The sequence below is a fragment of the Solanum dulcamara genome, chromosome 5 (assembly GCF_947179165.1).
Source record: "Solanum dulcamara chromosome 5, daSolDulc1.2, whole genome shotgun sequence".
Taxonomy (NCBI): domain Eukaryota; kingdom Viridiplantae; phylum Streptophyta; class Magnoliopsida; order Solanales; family Solanaceae; genus Solanum; species Solanum dulcamara.
In genome coordinates this window covers 33,855,364-33,874,591 of record NC_077241.1, presented here as the reverse complement: position 1 = coordinate 33,874,591, position 19,228 = coordinate 33,855,364, and positions in this window count along the sequence as shown.

The following is a 19,228-nucleotide window of genomic DNA, read 5'->3' as shown; positions in this document are numbered from 1 at the left end:
TGTTGCACTTCCTGTCTTCTTTCCTTTCGGGTTTCAACGTTACATTTCAATATTACTTCAATACCTAATCTAATGGATATCTTTCAAGCCTTTACTTTACTTACCTGCATGCTTCGTAACTTTCCATGTCATCAATTACTTCCTTCTGTTGGTGTCGTCCTTCTATTAAGATCCAAGGTTAGTATAAGGCATTTTCCTATGACTCGTATGTAAAGCACGATCTTAGATGCGAAAGACAGGTAACATCCTAAATATCCTGTAGCTTCCTATTTATGGATGTGGTGCGCAACACATCAATAATAAAGACTCTACTAGACACAGTCTACAGACAATCCAAGAACGAACTGCTCTGATACCACTTCTGTCACGACCCAACCCCGTAGGCCTCGATTGGGGTCCGACCTGGACCCCCGTATACCTAACTATCAGCTATGGTCAAATTGAACTATAAATAAAATAATATCATGTAATAGAGCCCCATTGGGCGATAACATTTTCATAAACCTATAGCCCTTTTCGTTTGTATCACAACATGAAAGGGCACGCAAGCCGACAAGGCTGCCATAACATAATAACATATATCATAAATCATATAGACCCAGCTGAATCAAACTGATATACACAACCCACATATACATGTCTGTAGACCTCAAAAAGTATTAACAACAACATATGGCGAGACAGGGCTCCTTTCGTACCCCTGAATAGATAAAACAATTCTATACATTAATGGTCAGTATCAAAAACTAGGCTTCGATACAATAGAGCCTCCTCCAGCTGAGCTGAGTAGAATCCTAAGCTGACGGACTCTTAAAACCTATACCTGTACCTGCGGGCATGAAACGCAGTACCTTCGAAGAAGGGGGTCAGTACGATATATATACTAAGTATGTAAAACTTAACATAATACAACTGAAAGCATATCTGAGATATAGGAACACAGGATAAGATATCAAATCAGAAACCTGTACCTGTACTTTGTGAATTACAAAAACATGCATGTTCGAATCATATCATATAGCCGGCCCTTTCAGGGGTCCGGTGAATCACCTTTGTAAAACCATCATGGACCCAATGCCATCACCACCTTATTACAACATATCATCATATATATATATACATACGTATCCCAGCCCTATAGTGAGGGGCTCAAAGGACAATATAGTTAATTATGCACGATTACTATTCTTGTCCCAAGACACGGTGAAAGAAGTGTTACTGTATACACGAGTAGAGTAGTGAGTAACTATATGCAATTTAAATCATTATCAGATACTTGACAAAATAAGATAGTTAAGCTTTTGTTTGAGGACCTAAGTAACGGTGTAGTCATCTCGAGTGTCCTCTAAATGACATTATGGGCTGCCTCAAATGTAATCTCGGGGACCCTAGAGGTGTATCAACATAGGGCAAAATTATTTATGGAATCAAAACACTTAGTCTCGTATAGTCTTTAAGACTTGGGGCCTGTACATTTGGTACCTCTTTAACATATAGAAGTTTCCAGGGAAATAGTTCACTACTATCAGAGTTCGATATTCAAAAGTAAATAGGAGATGTTAAGAATGGATTTACTCCAGAGATCACATCATATTTAACTTACCACTAAGACATGCCAGAAAAGAAAGAGAGTAAACTCTATATAGTCTGTACTTTCCTTCAGGTGGTCATTATGTACACATCTCGTACCCGGCTTATCCTGGGGCTCGGTGAACAACTATGGCATCATAATCTCATTTTCATACCAAGTAAATATCAAGATTAAGGAAAGATAGTTTCCCATACACTACTCTTTAGCACGTAGAAGCCTTAACAGGCAATGCTCAATTCTTGTAGGGGTGTTAACACCTAATTGTAGTTAGGGATTATGAGACGTACCTGGAGTTATGGGAATGGAATTATCCCTACATTCCACATACAATTCACTTAATGCTAAGACTTGCCAAAAGGAAAGAAAGATAGTTGTACGTACTTATATCAAAACATGCCAAGAGAAAGCTTTATATACCTCGTACGAGTTACTCTTTGTCATGTTCTCCTCGTTATCCTTTGAACCTATTCAACATGGAAGTAATACAAATATCAACCACTCTGAACTTTCCTTAGTATGCATCGAATCTATTTCCTTATTCATTTCCTCGACTAGTCCTTTAAGTAGTTAAGGTGTTAACGAAAATTGGGCACCACCTCCACTATAACGTGCCCTATCCAAATTTCCAATCACACCCCTAATAAATACTGCCAACCAACAACAACAACCTGCAACATATATAAAATCAATTTACACCAACATTACATAATACAAGCTCCAAACAACTCACTCAAAACTATTAAAACGTGAATTCTGGACAGCTTACTGTCTTGCATTGTCGCTTCATTTCGAAGGGGTAATTGAGAGAAACACGATTTATGTCCTCCATGAAAGTTATAGACATGTGTCTTAGGGTCGCATACAATTTCTAAGCACCCCTACATCAATTCTTTACAAAACAATATGCCCAAAATACCAACAGCAATCCGTGTAAGATTTCCAAAACCAAAATCTGGGCAGTACCTCCTCTACACTTCATCACCCTTTTTCGAGAAGATAAATACCAAGATGGAATTTAAAGGCTACATGAAAGTTATATACCTATGAAATAAATTTCTAAAACATATTGAATCACCCAAAACTAAGCTGTAGATAAGAAGTTATACCAATATTACTAACAACAGTCACTTTCAAAAAAGGTTTTGTTAACTAGTTCATAACATTTTCTCTCTTTGTTCTTACAACGTCCTCTCAAGTTCTAAGCTGAAGAATTAATTCCGTAGACATATTAAGATACATATATACATCTCTATATGGTTGATAAACACCGTAGATAATTAATTCACGGAGAAAAATTAGAACTTACCTTGAAAAGAAGCCATCCGTAGCTATGCTCCTTTGCTCTCAAATTTTTTCAGCTTTTGGCTATGTTTTAAGATAAGGAATGAATTGATTAGTCACATAACATACATATATAGGGTGGCTTTGGAGGTGACATGTGTCAACCCCATAGGGTGACACGTGTCTAGCCCTTATTGGGCCACTATGCATGATGCCAATAGGGTGCTGCCACATGGCAGTGGGGTCCACCTCCCCCAAGTAGGTGGGTCACCTACTTGATCCCAAGAAGGTGGGTCACCTGCTTGCTTGAGGTGCTGCCACATGTCACCTTCCTAGGCTGCCATGTATCATCTTTTTCTCTTCCTCGTGGGTTCATAATCTCATCTTATTTTAAAAACCCATGCACTCCTTGCTAGTTAAGCTCGACGTGTACTCAAGTAGCTTAAGTGTGTAGGACTTCTATGTTAGTAGCTTGCGTAGGTAAGTCGAACCCTATGACTGCTTACTTGGCCTCTAATTACTTCCGGATTCTTATGACTCTATTTCCAACCTTCTCTACTATAGGGTATCACATTCTCCCTTCTTTAGAGTCATTTGATAGTGTCGTAGACTATCTGACTCACATAGTAACTTCTAAGAAGCTTAAGAGGCATTCCTAGCTCAAGAGTGTGGGATGTAACAGTATAAAAGTTTGCTTTAATTTTAGTGCTTTTAACAAGGCTAACTGAGAAGGCAGCTAAGTTCCAATGGACCAATGCTTGTGGAAGAAGCTTTCAGTTGCTGAAAGAAAAGTTGAATACGACCCCAGGTCTAACTCTTCCTAAAGGACCAGATAGCTTTATTATTTATTGTGATGATTCTGGTGTTGGGCTAGGTTGTATATTAATTCAGCATGGTAGGGTCATAACATATGCCTCCCAGCAGCTAACAAAGCACAAAAGAAACTATCCAACTCATGATCTGGAGTTAGCAGCAGTAATTCATGTTTTGAAAGTATGGAGGCATTATTTATATGGCATATATGTTGATATCTATATGGATCACAAAAGTCTCAAATACCTCTTTAAACTAAAGGAGTTGAATTTGCGTCAGAGAAGGTAGCTAGAGTTGTTGAAATATGATGATATTGATATTCTATACTACCTAGGAAAAGAAAATATTGTGGTAGATGCACTTAGCCATAAATCCATAGGTACCTTGCAAGATGTACAACCAGAACGGAAAAAGATAGTTCGTGAGATTTTCCAGTTAGCTAACTTTGGAGTCCAATTGGCTAATTCTAGTAATAGTAGAGTTTTTGTTTGAGGAGTTGCTGAATCCTCTATCATGGAAGAGGTAAAGCAATGCTAGTATAAAGATCCTATTCTGGCATAGTACAGAGATGCATTCCTTCAGAAGGAAAAGACCACATTCGAGCTTACACCTCATAGAGTGTTAAGATATTGGGGAAGATTATGTGTACCTGATATTGCAGGGTTATGGCAGCAGGATATGGAAGAGGTACATTATTCTCGATATTCTATTCATCCACGGTCAACAAACATGTATCATGACCTTAGATGTTTATACTGGTGAAATAGCATGAAGAAGGACATAGCAGAGTTCGTAGCCTGGTGCCCAAATTGCCAATAGGTTATGATTAAGCATCAAAAGCCTGGCAGACTATTATAGGATATAGAGATCCCAACTTGGAAATGGGAAGCCATTAATATGAATTTCATTACAGGCTTACCTTGGACTCTATGGAAGTATTATTCCATATGGGTTATTGTAGATAGGCTGATATAATCAGCTGAGGATTATGCCAGACTATATATCAAGGAGATAGTAAGACCTCATGGGTTCCCCACATCTATTATTTCAGATAAAGGAGCTCAATTTACTGCTAACTACTAGAGATCATTCCAAAAGAGGCTAGGAACACAAGTGACTCTTAGTATGACATTTCATCCTCAAACTGATGGATATGCTAAGCATATCATCCAGACACTAGAAGATATGATACGTGCTTGTATTATTGATTTCAAAGGTAGTTGGGATGATAATTTATCACTTATTGAATTCGCTTACAATAACAACTACCATTCTAGTATCCGGATGGCACCATATGAAGCTTTATAGGGAAGAAAGTGTAGGTCACCTATTGGTTGGTTTGATATCAGTGAGACTAAACTAATAGACCCAGATATGATTCAGCAAGTTGTGGATAAAGTAAAGGTCATTTAGGAGAGATTATTAGCAACCTAAAGTTGACATAAATCATATGTAGATAATCGATGTCAACCTTTACAGTTTTAGGTTGATGATTGGGTATTCTTTGACCTTATCAGATTATTGGGTATATTTGGCAAAAAAGGGAAGCTTAGCCTGAGCTACATTGGCCCTTATCAGATTATTCGTAGAATAAGTAAGTTTGCCTATGACTTAGCCATACCATCCGATTTGAAAGAAGTACATCCAGTTTTTCATGTGTCAATGCTTCACAAATGTATAGGCGACCCTTCTAGAATATTTCTCGCAGATGATGTCCAGATAACAGAAGTGTTTTCCTACGGGGAGAAACTTATTGCCATCCTAGATCGGAAGATTAGGAGGTTGCAGACTAAGGACTGGCTTCCGTCAAAGTGTTGTGGAGAAATAATAATAGAGAAGAGATGACCTGGGAAGCCGAGGAGGAGATGAAGAACAAGTACCCTTACTTTTTTCATACACCTACAGGTAACTTAAATTTTGAATTGGCTAAATTCGTAGAGAAATAAAATTTTAATATTGAATTTAACATTCGAGGACAAATGTTCTTAAGGGGGGAGAATGTAATATCCCATATTTTTCATTTGCTAATGTTTTAGTATATTGTACTCAGTGTCGAATATTCATACATATATGAGAAACCATGACTTGTAGGTGCTTGTATTGGTTGGAAATGGATTGAAAGTGTGGCAATGGTTTGAAACTTTAAAAGATGGCATGTGATATTTTTTAATTCTAAAAGGAGTAGTAAGTTGAAGTAAGAGGTATTAAGATTTGGACATGGTGTAAATTTAATGGGTTTGTTATATGGTACTACTAAGCTAAGTAATGACTTATTATTGGGACAATATAAGTGGATTATGGGAAAATCCAATTCTAAAACTTTTCTGGCAGCCCATTGTTGGTGGAATGGATGATGATTTTGGGCTGCCAAACTCTAATAATTTTTTTTGGGACAAAAGTCCTATATGTTGTACACATAATAGACCATTTGGGTCCAAAAATAGATCCAAAAGAGCCCAATTATAAGGGACAAAGATCAGGTGATTTTTAGCATTTACACTTCACAAATATTTCCAGAATTCTCTCCCACTTCTCCCATATCTCAAAACCTATCCAATAACGTCCCAACACTCTTTGAGCTTTACAAATATCTCCAAGGTTAAGGTAAGTTGATTATTTATTGTTTTAACTTGATTCTTCCATGTAATTCATTGGAATCATGCTATAGAAGTTGGAAACATAAATTTGACATTTTTTGAAAGCTGTCCAAAGATTTTGGTTTTTAACTTTCGAGAATTACTTTGATCTTTGGTTTGTTTTGAGAAGATTGATTTATGATATTATTGTATAAGTCTAAATAAGGGAATTAAATATATTAAAGGAAGGTTTATTTCTCATTTTTGGTATTTTTAAAGACGGAATTGAGAAGAGGTTTTACATGTATTTGGTGTAAGGACTTTTGAGTTCAAATATTCTATTGTGTTGTGAAGTTTTGTTGGGGATGTTAGATGTTATTTTTGTGCATGATATGGTTAAGGTATGTTTAAGGTGTAAACTAAAAAGGATGTGTAAAATTTGGTTGAAGTAGATTAAGATATTTCTATGGGTTAAATTGAGGTAATTACAAGAACTAATTGGAGACAGAAATCTGTTCGCTAATATTGTTGTCGACATGTGTTGGTTGTGGGCTATTTTAAGGTCATTTTTGAAGTAGTTTTACAGGAATTTATTGGTATATAACTCATGAATAAGGTGCTTGTTGTTTTTAAGTAAATGGTGCTGAATTTATGCATTGTTTGGGCTGTTTTGGAGTTAATCCAAAAGTATGAATTATAGGGGAAATGCTGCCCAATTTTTGTTAGAATTCCTAATTGTAGTGCTACTCTCTTATTTGTAGACTTATAAACATAAAGAGTAGCCATAGCTGCAGGACATTTGTTATACATCCAGGTATGTGAAGCTAACCTTTCTTTCTTTTTGCATGATCTTATGTAACAAATGGACGACAAATGATAGAATTCCAACGAAGATCTTATTCTTAAAGATACTAGGATGGCGAATGCTCTTAATTTTTAGAATTTATATCGTTATGCCTTGACTCAGATGTATGAATCCATCCACCCTAGTCTGTATAAGTCATATTTTAGTACAAGTCATACTTCAGTATAATTCATATTTGGCATAATTTATAATGGCAACCGAAGGTTAGTTGAAATGACTACTATCTTAATTTTCAAATAATGATTCATTTTGATTATTCCATTAAGTCTTAAATGATGATTTAAATGCATATGGTTACTCACTACTCTGCTCGTGCATGTCTTAATTTATATTTCACTGAGTCCTTGGCCGGGTATGTATTCGTGCTTAGTTTCACTACATTGTTCACCGAGTCCCTCACTAGAGGGTCCAGTATGGTATATATATATATATGATGATATGACCTGAGGATATGATGATGGCGCGGAGCCCATAATGGGCTGAATACGATATATATGTATATGACAGATTCACCGAGTCCATAAAGGGCCAGATATGATATATCATATAAGCATGCATGACTTTATTTCATATTGCATAGGTATACTTGTATTTTGAAACCTTTACTTTAGCTATGATTTTTCTTACTGTATTTTATGCTTATATATGTCGTAATGACCCCTTCTTTCTTTGGGGGGGGATACATATCATACCCGCAGGTACAGATACTCATTTTGGAGAGCAGCCAGCTTAGGATTCTACTCAGTGGGTTTAAAGTGCTCTATTATCTCGGAGCCTAAGCTTTTGGTACAATCCTTATAATGTATATATTTGTGTATTTAGGGGTATGGCAGGGCCCTGTCCAATCATATGTTTTTGTTAATTCTCTTAGAGGTCTGTAGACACATATATGGGTTGCATTTAATGTCGTTCGGCTGCACTAGTACGGCTTAAGTTTGGGGACGTTTCCATTCGAAGTGGCAGTCTCGTCATCTTGCGTAAGTAGAATTTATTTTGGGATGTGTTACGTTGTGCAGCCTTGTCGGCTTGCATATTATGCTATCCTATCTTTGAAAATTTTAACTCCCTAGGAGACAGGTAATATCAGTATATATACAAGTGACAGTTTTGAGATGAAGTGCTGCCCATATAATGCCTATTTCATAATTAATTGCTGATTGATTATAGATAATAGGCGCGTATATGAGTGTCTAATTCGGACACTAGTCATGGCCTCCGGGGTTGGGTTGTGACACTAGATGCTTGCCTGAATTCATCCGTACGATCATGGTCAAGATTGGGTACCTAGATGCTCACTATTCTAGCAATTTGGTAGAGGCTGGGATTGGCAACCCGAATGCTCGACGGCGAAATCTTAGTACAAAGGTTGGGATACGGACCCGGATGCTCACAAATAAATTGTCCAAAGGTGTTGATCATTCTCATATCTAACAGGATGCCACTACATACCGAAAGTCTCCTCATAATAAATCAACTAACATACCATAAGAGTTGGAACTGGATCCAAAATGGAACGATCACAAAATCTAGTTTTGCCGACGCATCTCGAAAGTCTCAATCATATCAAGATATGGTTAAGGGTATTCATAAGAACAAGCTTACCACCTAGCTAAGTCCAAGTTACTAGGCACTAGCCTGCTACACCATTCTACAAGGATCTAAGCCCGCTGAAGTGATGCCGGGGCACCTAAAACAAGTTTACAACCTAAACTAAGGCCAACATGCTCAACAATACCAACATCATATGCATTCAACTCCTCTCACAATAATAACAAATAACAGAAATGATCACATGCTTCCAAATACCCGAATAACCCAATAGAAAGTCTAAAACGTGATTTCTAACACCTATGATATAAATATAATCTACCCAACCAAAATTCTAATAATCTCAACATCCTTTCACAGATTCTGGCTCAATCTAAAGAAGGGAAAGTCATAGCCTATTTATAGGCTGAACACGCATGCTCTAAATAACTATGTTAGAGCTTTTCTTTCTTGATAGACCTCAAAATGCTGTCACGCTATCAATAATAGACTCACAACATCATTATGGTCGATTAGGTACTAAGTTTACAATTTTCAGAGTCAGACTAATTTTAGAGTCCAAAATGGGAATTATGGGACCCATATCTGGAATTATGAAATTGACTTCGAAAATAAGTTCTAAATACTACCCATAGCTTATGTTCCACAAAGGAGACATAATTCATTCAAAAAATATGATAAACACCACACATGCAACACAAGCTCAAGTCTAAGCTAGAAATCAAAAAAGAACAGCATTTAAGGATGGCAAATTACAAAAAACAAAGCTCCCACGGTCAAAAAAATTGCACCACCCTGTTCTTTGAAAAAAACCTTACAACTTATCCCCAAGAATCACTATAAATGTAGCTAAAATGATTACAAACTAGCACTTCAAAATCCAAAGAATTCTTAATTCAAAAAGGTTAAGGAATGTGGCTAAATCACAAAATTTAACTCCAACAAGGCTTCCAATGCCTTCTCCAAGCTCACCAACATGTTCTCCTAAAAATTCTCCTGAACTTAGACCCTTAAATCTCCAATTTCAAGCTGATATGGAGAGAAATATAGCCAACTGAAGTTCCTAGTCCAAATTAGATCACTTCTGGCGTTTTGAATAAATATTAGAGGAGTTTCTAATTGCGATCACAGAAGAGAGATTCACGATCGCAACCTTCTGGTAAAAAGTCCCTTTAGATCATGGCGGGTTGACCTCATGATTCCAATAACCAAAAAGTGGTCAACATGGCCAGTCCTCTTCGCGATCGCGAGAGGCTACCATGCTATTACAATGGGAAAAGGACTAGACCCTCCCAATCGCGGCTAAAGGCCTTGCGAACGTGAAGGCCATGGTGGCGCCAGTAGGTCACAAATGATCTGGGGTCACTATAGTAATGCTTTCAATGATGAAATAGTTGCAGTATTAGGAAAATGACCTAGAGGGTCATTACATAGGTTTAGGTTTGTTTTCACAAATCTAAGTCTTGGAATCTTTATCTTTTCAAAAATCCAATAAAAAATCCATCCCCAAAAAATCCAAAAAAAAGTCCCAAAATTATTTTATTTTGATTTATTGTTTTTGAAAGTAGATTCTTGTTCCCTAGTGTTTTTTGAGTCTAGGTTTCAAATTTCATTCAATTTGGATTTATAGAAGTGAAGTTGTAATTGAAGAGTTTTTGAGATTTTAAATCTTTTCAAATTTTTGATGTGAGTCTTTCAATTGAGAAGGAATTGGAGGTTAATAATCATTGGGGTTTGTTCCCTACATCAAGGGGAAACAAATCCTAAATGTTGAGTCAATTCTGAGTTGATTTGAAGGTTTTGAGAATTGGTAGCTGTTGTTGGTGTTCTAGATGTTCATGGTGATCTTCAAGTTGTTCTTGAAAAAGAAGAAGAAAGAAAAAATATTTGATCCAATTTTTCCAAGTCAAAGGTTGTCAAGTTATTTGTTGTCCCACTAGTGGAAATTTGAAAAACAAATTAAAAAAAATATTAATTTCCATGTGGAGTGCCATGTCAGCAATAGCTTGCCAATACAGCAGCTGACTTCCATACAAGGAGTACAACTCTCTGATGCACTTGTGAGGTACAACATCAGAGAGCACGATTTTGGTTTCAGCCTCAAAATATTCCAAGTATGGAAAGTTGTTTGGGCCTAAAAGTTTTTCTAAATGTCCAAATTTGCTTCTTCTTCTTCTAAACTTTATTTTCCTTTGATTAGTCAACTATTTGATGATTAATTAACATATTTAATTACTTTTTAACTAGTTTTAATTATGAAATCATCAAATCAAACTCTTTCAAGTGATGAACTTCTTTGAGGCTTCAAATTTTTTCTAAGTGTCCGAATTCACTTTTTTCTTCTTCTACACTCAATTTTCTTCTATTTCTCAATTATTTAACAACTAATTAACATATTTGATTAATTTTTTAACTAGTTTATAAATATCAAATCATCTCTTTAATTCTTTAAATTATGTAACAACAAGCAATTGTTTCTAATTTTGTTACTTAGGTTTTTTAGTGTTATTTTTCTTTGTCCCTCTTTTCTTCTATATTTATTCTGTTAATTCAAGGTCTTAATATTCTTTTGAGTAATTTTATTTCAAGATTCACAAAAATCTACTGCACCACAAAGAATTAGTAATCTTGTGAATTGATTTGGCAAAGGTAATTTTCTATCAACTTTGGGACGACACTTAAGGAAGGTGAGTTGTGAGTTCAAATGATAGGCATGAGGAATTTTTCCACTAACCTTGTTTGCTAAGTTTTGTCGTCTTGTACAAGTTGATAAAAAGTAAGAATTCCATCCATAACTTCCAAATAGGAGATGACATTAGCGAATATGCTTATACCAATGTGAGTTACGAGCATAGTGAAAATGTTATTTTGAGGGCAATGATGGTCCTTATGAGATAGTGATGGTCCATGGGATACTGAAAAATATGGTGGTGAGAACTACTAATCCGTAGATGATTATGATATGAATGGAGCGTATGACTCTTGTGAAGATGTCAAAGGGTTAGATAGACCTTATGGTGCATGCCATTGCGAAAATGAGGGTTATTTCGAAGATGTAAGGGCGGGACCATTTTAAAGTCATCGTGTAGACCATAGAAGGGGTACATTCCCTACTTCTTGGAATATGATAACTTATTCTTCTCATTCTAGTTCCAATGTTTCTAGTTCTCCATATGGTGATGAGGTTGGAGGTACAGTGAGAGGAACACTAAGCCATGAAGTAGTACGGTTAAGAGAATCCTTTACCACATCCAGGAAAGATTTTGGTGATTGCGTAAGGATGTTTGAAAAGGTCAATTCTATGGTACAAGAGAGACAAGATACTCATCATGAAGTTGAGCCTAAAGAGTTTCTTTTGGAAACAAAGAAAGCTACTTCTTGAAGATAAACCGAAGAAGTTGTGCATAGAAGTCAAAACATCCACTCCTTATGCATCAAAGTGCAAGCTAGACTTGAAGGGATATTTTAACCCTTCACAAGGAATCCTTGGCACTTTCCTAACTCTCATAAAATTGAGAAACAAAAGATTGAGAGGAGTAAGGGTGTGAAAAAAGACAACTATAGTGGAAAAAAGAGAGGTTTTGTGGTGTGATATGAGACGGTTTTCAAAACCTTATCCTAGCTCATGTAAATTTTCTTTCTCTAGTTGCTTTAATGATTTTGTAGGTGTCCTTGGAAGCAAGCCTAGTAAAGAACATGAAAATGTGCTCCAATGTTAATAACCAAGGTAAACACACTTCTTCCTATGAGCTAAAAGGTAACAATGCTAAGTCTTACACTTGATTGAACTTGGAACATTATTGTGTGTCTAGTAGATAATTAAGTGTAAATGATATCTTGTCTATATGTGAGCATAGTGAGTTTTTACCTTGTGATATTCTTGATATAACCTATTTGTGTGATGATAATATCCTTCAGCAAACACTAGTTGATCCTATAGATGACCGGATTGACTCTTCTAGTAAAGTTGATTTATGTCCACCTAGTGTTGGCACTTGTAGCTTGAATTAGGATATATTGTCATGTGATAAAAGTGATCCTACACTAGTTGATCCTTTTGATAACCAAGTTGATTCTTCTTATAAGATCAATTTGTGTCCACAAAGTGTTGGCACTTATACTTTTAATGAATCCTTAGACCTTAATATTTCATATTTTTCTTATAAGAATCTTGAGGTGGGGGTGTGTTTCAAGGGATAATATCTTGTTTGATGATGACATGATTCTTGAGATTTTGCATACTAGAATGCCTTATCACATAGGTAGTGTAGCCATTCTTGAAGTCTACCAATTGTTTGAAAATCTATTATGCTGTGAGGACACACTTTACAAAGATAAAAATCTTTTCTTTGAAGATGATATTACATTATTGGAGAGGTTAGTTTTAAAAGAGAAGGTGATGATTATATGTCAATTGCTACTTCTTTCTTGTATGTTCCACTCCTTTATGTGAGTCTTAATGGTTTTATATATAAAGTGGAGTCTAAACTTGGGAACACTTTGATTGAATTTTATTTATGTGAAACCATTCTTTACTACTTTTTTGCACATAATGATGCTCATGCTTTTGAGTGGAGTATGTTTTTGGAAGATAAGAGTGTCAACCGGGCAAATAGGGGTGTACTTGACCTATGTTCATGGATTTCATTTCAATTTGACCCTGGTAATGAGTTAAATGATGGAAATTGTGTGGTGAATATTGGTCAAGATGATAAGCACTATTTGGATAACTTTGTTCGCACCTTTCCCTATGATAAAAAGTTCTTGAGGTTTTGCAATTCACTTGAGGGGACTACATTGTGTATGGGGAAGGGTAGTTTTCTAACCCCCTTTCTTTATAACATTTTTGCCTATGATCTCGTTTATTGTGCATCTTATGGGGATAAAAGTTGTTTGTTAAGATACGAAGAGGGTTATCCCAAATTCATTATGTTTACTTTGTGTTTTCCATCTTTCATATAATGAGTGTTAGGATGCTTGAACCTGGTTGTGATCTTGCATATAGGAATACCTTAGATGACCTCAATGCGTGCGGCACCTTAATCTACTATCTCTTTCAATATTATTAGTCTCATACTTTTCTTCGCTGTGCATTTTATGTGGGTTGGGACTTCATTGATGTCTACACTTGTTTTTATGACCCAATTATGTGGATCTTCTATCATTTTGACCCCGGTGAAAATTTCAGATTGTGTAAGCTTGTAGTAGTACCATCTTTTGGGGTGGTATTATGCTTTTAATGTGAGAATTATCCAATTTGAGTCTTCTTGGTTTAATGCTTTTTGTGCTAACCATTGTACTAACCCTTATGCTATGAGGATATATTTGTTGTTTGTCCTTTCATGGTTTTGCAAGATTTGGATTCGAAAAGGAATCCTTTTCAAGAAGGGAAAGATGATATCATCATGGATAGGATAGATCAAATGAAAGCCTTAGATGAGCTTGATGGACACCAAATAAATACATACAATGTGCGGAAAGCTATCAAAGTAAAGAGAAAGAAGAAAGAGGCCATGTGTACAAATGGTCATCTCATAAATTCAAGAATTCACAAAAGAAGTCAACCAAACAAGGCCCTTATCTATTTAAGGGTAAAATTATAAAATAAAGTGTTTTCTTTATTTCTAAGTATAAATGTAGTCTTTTTAATTTAGAAAGAAAGATTTTGGATGTTGAATAGAGAAACTCGTTAAAAAGTATAGTTTAAGGGTGGATTCCCTTTAGGTTTGTCTAGTTTAGTGTAGGTAAATCTAAATTATTTATGGGTGAATTTCCATTTTTGATTGAAGACTTCTTGCCCTTTATTTCCTATTGAGTCACTTATTTGTTAATTTCACGTAAGTTTCTCTTTTCTATTAAATCAAGTTTGTCCTCCTTCATGGTTAATTGTAGATTTAATTATCCTTTATTTATTCTCTTCCCATCCCTTATATCTCATATATCTTACTTTGTGTTGTTTAATTCCGCATTTGGTTTCAATTGGATTCATTCCTAATCACAATCTTATTACTCATGTTCATTATGATTGATCATACATCTTATGGCATATTATTTATGTTCATTTATACTTTCATGCATATATCACATACTTAGTACCTTCCATGTACTAACACATATTTTTTCCTACATTGTCTTATAATGTAGGGACGGACAATACTCACGACCATCCCCTTCATAGCTACATTTGTTTTATATATTAGAGAGTTAGTTAGTCCTCATTTTATCGAGGACATGACTCTCATTGTCATTGTTTGCTTTACTTTTCTCCTATTGTTTCGGGTGAGCTAGGAACTTGTCCTAAGCCTCCATCAAAAACTAGAATAGAGGCATTAGATAATGTTTTGATGTAGTCCATTTGGACGTCGATTTGAGTATTTCCACTCCTTAGAACCATTCCCCATTTTCTTTTTACTTCCATTTATTTTACTATGTTTCTTTACCTTATATATGTGATGTTTGCTAAGATGGCTTGGTTGGGGTACCACATCTCAATCGCCATGTCATGGCTTGACCCTAGTTTGGATCGTGACAATGAAATATCAAGATAACCAATGGTAATGAGGTTAAACATATCTCTGATGATCAGGAATTTTACTCTATCAAGGTTGACTTTTTCCATCCATATTTAGCAGCACATCTACTCTTCCAAAACTTCCAGCATATGAAAATGGATAACAACCTATAGGATTAGTTTGTGGGGTTTACTTTTGTGCTCCCATGATCCCCATATCATGACAATGTTCCTGAGATGAGTAGGAACATGACTTACACCTATAGTATTTGAAGAGAATTACAATTAATTTCTTTCAAGGTGCCGCCAACAAAATTATGATTAATGTTATCAGGTCCAGGCCAATGACAGCATAAGTAATCAGAGGGGGCATGACCAAATTATATAAGTTTGTCGTTTGTTCAAATATTACCTCTCAAAGCTCTCCACAGAAGAAGGGAGATTTTGAAAATGATTCTCTTGTGCCAACTTTAGTTGTTAATCATTCCAACAACTTTTTAGTTTCTAATAAAGAGGAAAGTTAATGAAAAGTTGAAGTTTCTAGCAGAATTGAGTTTCCAGAATAGCTGATCAGAAGCCCTTATCTGAAACTAAAGAGCAATAATCTTAGGAATCAGATTAGGGGGTGCTACTTGTTTGAATCTCTCCAGGCCCCATGAACCATTATTGAGGAAGTATCAGACTTTGATGTTGTTAGATCTAGTGCCATCCATTTTTAAATTAGCAATAGGTCCAATTCCAAGCCAATTGTTGTACCAAAAATAACATGTTGTAGAGCTTAACTTCAAGAAAATATGAGTTTCAACCATGTGTTAAGGTTCATCAGGTGTCTCGAAACTAATGATTGGCCAGTGTGCAATTTCTTACTAATAGGGTTGGCTATTGGCAATATTTGGCTTTACAAAAATCTTCCCAGAGTGTAGACTTAGCTCTAAAAGCTACCATTGTTTGTATTGGAGAGATTTGCAGATATCAGTGATATGTCTAACACCAATTCATTCCTCTTTCAAAGGATAACATAAGTTCTTCCAGGAGGACCAATGGTACTTTTTCTTGTGGTCTTTCCACCCCAAATGAAATCAGCAAATAGAGCAATGATTTGCTTCATAATAGTACTTATAGGAGTTATAGCAAATAGTATATGAATAGGAAATGACTGATTAGCATGTTTGATCAGTTACTCTACCTCTATAGCTAAGCATTTTAGAATGCCAACCACTGATTTTGGCCACCACCTTGGATACCATATCATAGTAGAAGATCACTCTTAGTCTTTCAATGTAGATAAGGCATCACAAGTAAGTAATGGGGTTGAATTTTTGCTTTAAACCAATAGCCTTCCTAATCATACATGTAGTACTGGGAAAGCATTAGAAGTAGCAGGAAGTGACTCTTATATTTATTGATGAGTTGGCCAGAAACTTTTTCATAAGATACAGAGTCTTCATGATTAGCCTCAAGTGAGTGATTAATCACCTTTTCAGCAACCTTATGATAGGTTTCCACATCTTGACTAACATGAAAATCATCGATCAATCTATTATTATTCAACTATTGAGTAGAAGTTTCCATCCCTTGAGCTAGAGTTATGGCTTGAATAGTAGTGGCCTTACTTTCATGGTCACTCTAACTCAATTCAGTCCCATCCATAGTCTCATAGCCTATTTCATCAACATCTAGATCAATATCTTCAATGAGAACATCTCCCAAGTTATGATCAGGGGTATCAGGAGTTTTGGAGTGCAATCTAGGTTCATCTAGCCTATGCTTATGTGTACCATGAGGACTACCACCCTTTTTTGGTTCCCCTTCCTTCATTTTATTTATTTCTTCCTGACATTCCCCCTTCTTACCTCCAGACTTCTCAATACAAGTTAATACAGAAAAGAAACATTTTGGGAGTGGTTGATTAAGCATTGAGTCAATACCTTGAGAGTTGTTATCCTTCTCTCCTTGCTGGTAAGTATTCCTGATGGGGTTATTACTGGATTAGGAGTAATAGCTTTACCCTAGGGTTTTAGGGAGGGGAGAATTGAGTCAATACATATTTGCTTTTCTTTTTGACATTTGGTCCTACTCCTTTTGTGAAGTAGATTGTACAGGTTACTGAATCTGAGTTTATTGGACAACCTCAATATTTTTCTATTTTTTTATTGTATCCTCTGAAGTTTTTTCTATTTTATGTTTGCCATTGTCCTTCCTAATGTTTTTATTGTTCTTGTATGCTTTATTGCTGGTTATCCTTGGTACTTGAAACATTATCAAAACCATTAGTATTAACAAGTTGATTGGTTTGAGTATGAGAAGATACTTGATTATTATCTCCATGATTTGTCTTGTTGTTATTCTTGCTTTTAGCTTCAGCTTCCTTCCTCCTTTTGTAATCAACATCTCCTCTTTTGATATTACAAGCATGAATAAGGTGGCCATGATTCTTACATTATGTGCAGTACTCAGGGATGCCCTCACACTGAATTGCTTGCCATTTCCCAACAATCAAGTCAGTTATATCAAACCCTGTCCATATGTGAGGAGGTCTCTCTTTTGTTATATCCATTTTGATTCTAACTTTGAGGACACTACCTCTAGTCTTCTGGATTGATGTAGAGTCTAAGTATAAAGCTTTACCTAATAAAAGTAATAAAGTAGAAATAAATTCTATGTTGTAGAAGTTCCAAGGTAGCCCTGGTAGTGTAACTCATATAGGAACTATAGGAGTTTCCTCATCTGGTCTAAACGTAGGAGACCAAATATATAGTCTCATTAATTTACCCTCATTGTACATCTTTTTTTGGGTCCAAACTATTATGTGGTCATTTTCATTATCCAGATCAATGTAAACATGTTTATCATCAAAATGATCTATTTTATCCCCTCATGTAAGTTGAGTCTAAAGGATGAAACTTTTTATGATATGCATAGTGTTGGTAAACTTACAAACAATGGTGTATTTGCATCTTTCAGCTAGCTTAAAAATAAAGTCATCTTTTTTAAAAATAACTACTAGTAAGCCTTGTCTTGTTGTAAGAGTAGGAGGCACAATATTTATGGCACTTATATTTTTTATTTGATTATCCCTTAGTTTAGTAGCCATTGACTGAATCACAATAAAATAAGCAGGTGCAGGAATATTGTTGTTTTTGGGGAAATGGGGAACTTTGGAAGGGTTAGGATTGTTGGCCTTATCCTTGGAGGTATCCTAAGTGACACTTAGTTAGATATTGCTATTGGTGGTATTCTCCTTAGCAGAAATAGTATTGTTTGGAGTTTGGTTGTTTTGGTGCTTATTTTGTTTTTCAGAACCATTATGTAATTCATCATGTTAACCCTTGCTACAATTTCCATCCTCTTTTATCCCTTTTCATATATCATTATAAGTGATATGAGTAACATTATTCTGCATGGGGGTGGTTAGAGCACCAAATTTTTTATCAATTATGTGAGATTGCAATTGATCACTAGTCATATTACTATCATTCCTTTTCAAATCAGAATAGATAAGGTAAGGGGACAAACCTGTTACTACTATGGGAGTACCCTGATAATTCTACAAAAAAGTATGATCATTGTTCTTCTTACTCTTATTTTGATCTTCAATCACACCCACCACCTCATTATAAGCTTTGGTAGTAGTCCTTTGCATTTCATCATTCCTAGAGGCATTAAATTAGGCCCCATGTTGAGTTGGTTAGTATCACTAGGGACTTTAATAAGATCAATTATCCCAGGACTAACTTCAATCCTACTCTCTTCACTGTGAACTTCTGAAGAGAAATCTAAAGATTTTTATTGATCATCTCTTTGAGGTTTGTGACTAAACTCATTCATATCAATCATAGTAATAACATTATGCTTTGTGTTTTGCAAATTATCAATAAAAATTCCACCTTATAATATTTTGAAATTGTAGTCCATGGGTAATCTAATTTGTAAATTCATATCATTGGAATGAAGAATAAGAAGGGCTTTTGTGATAGTCCTATTTTAGAAAGGAGATTCATTTTGGGAATCTACTAAATCTTCTTAGCAGAAATCTCCATAGT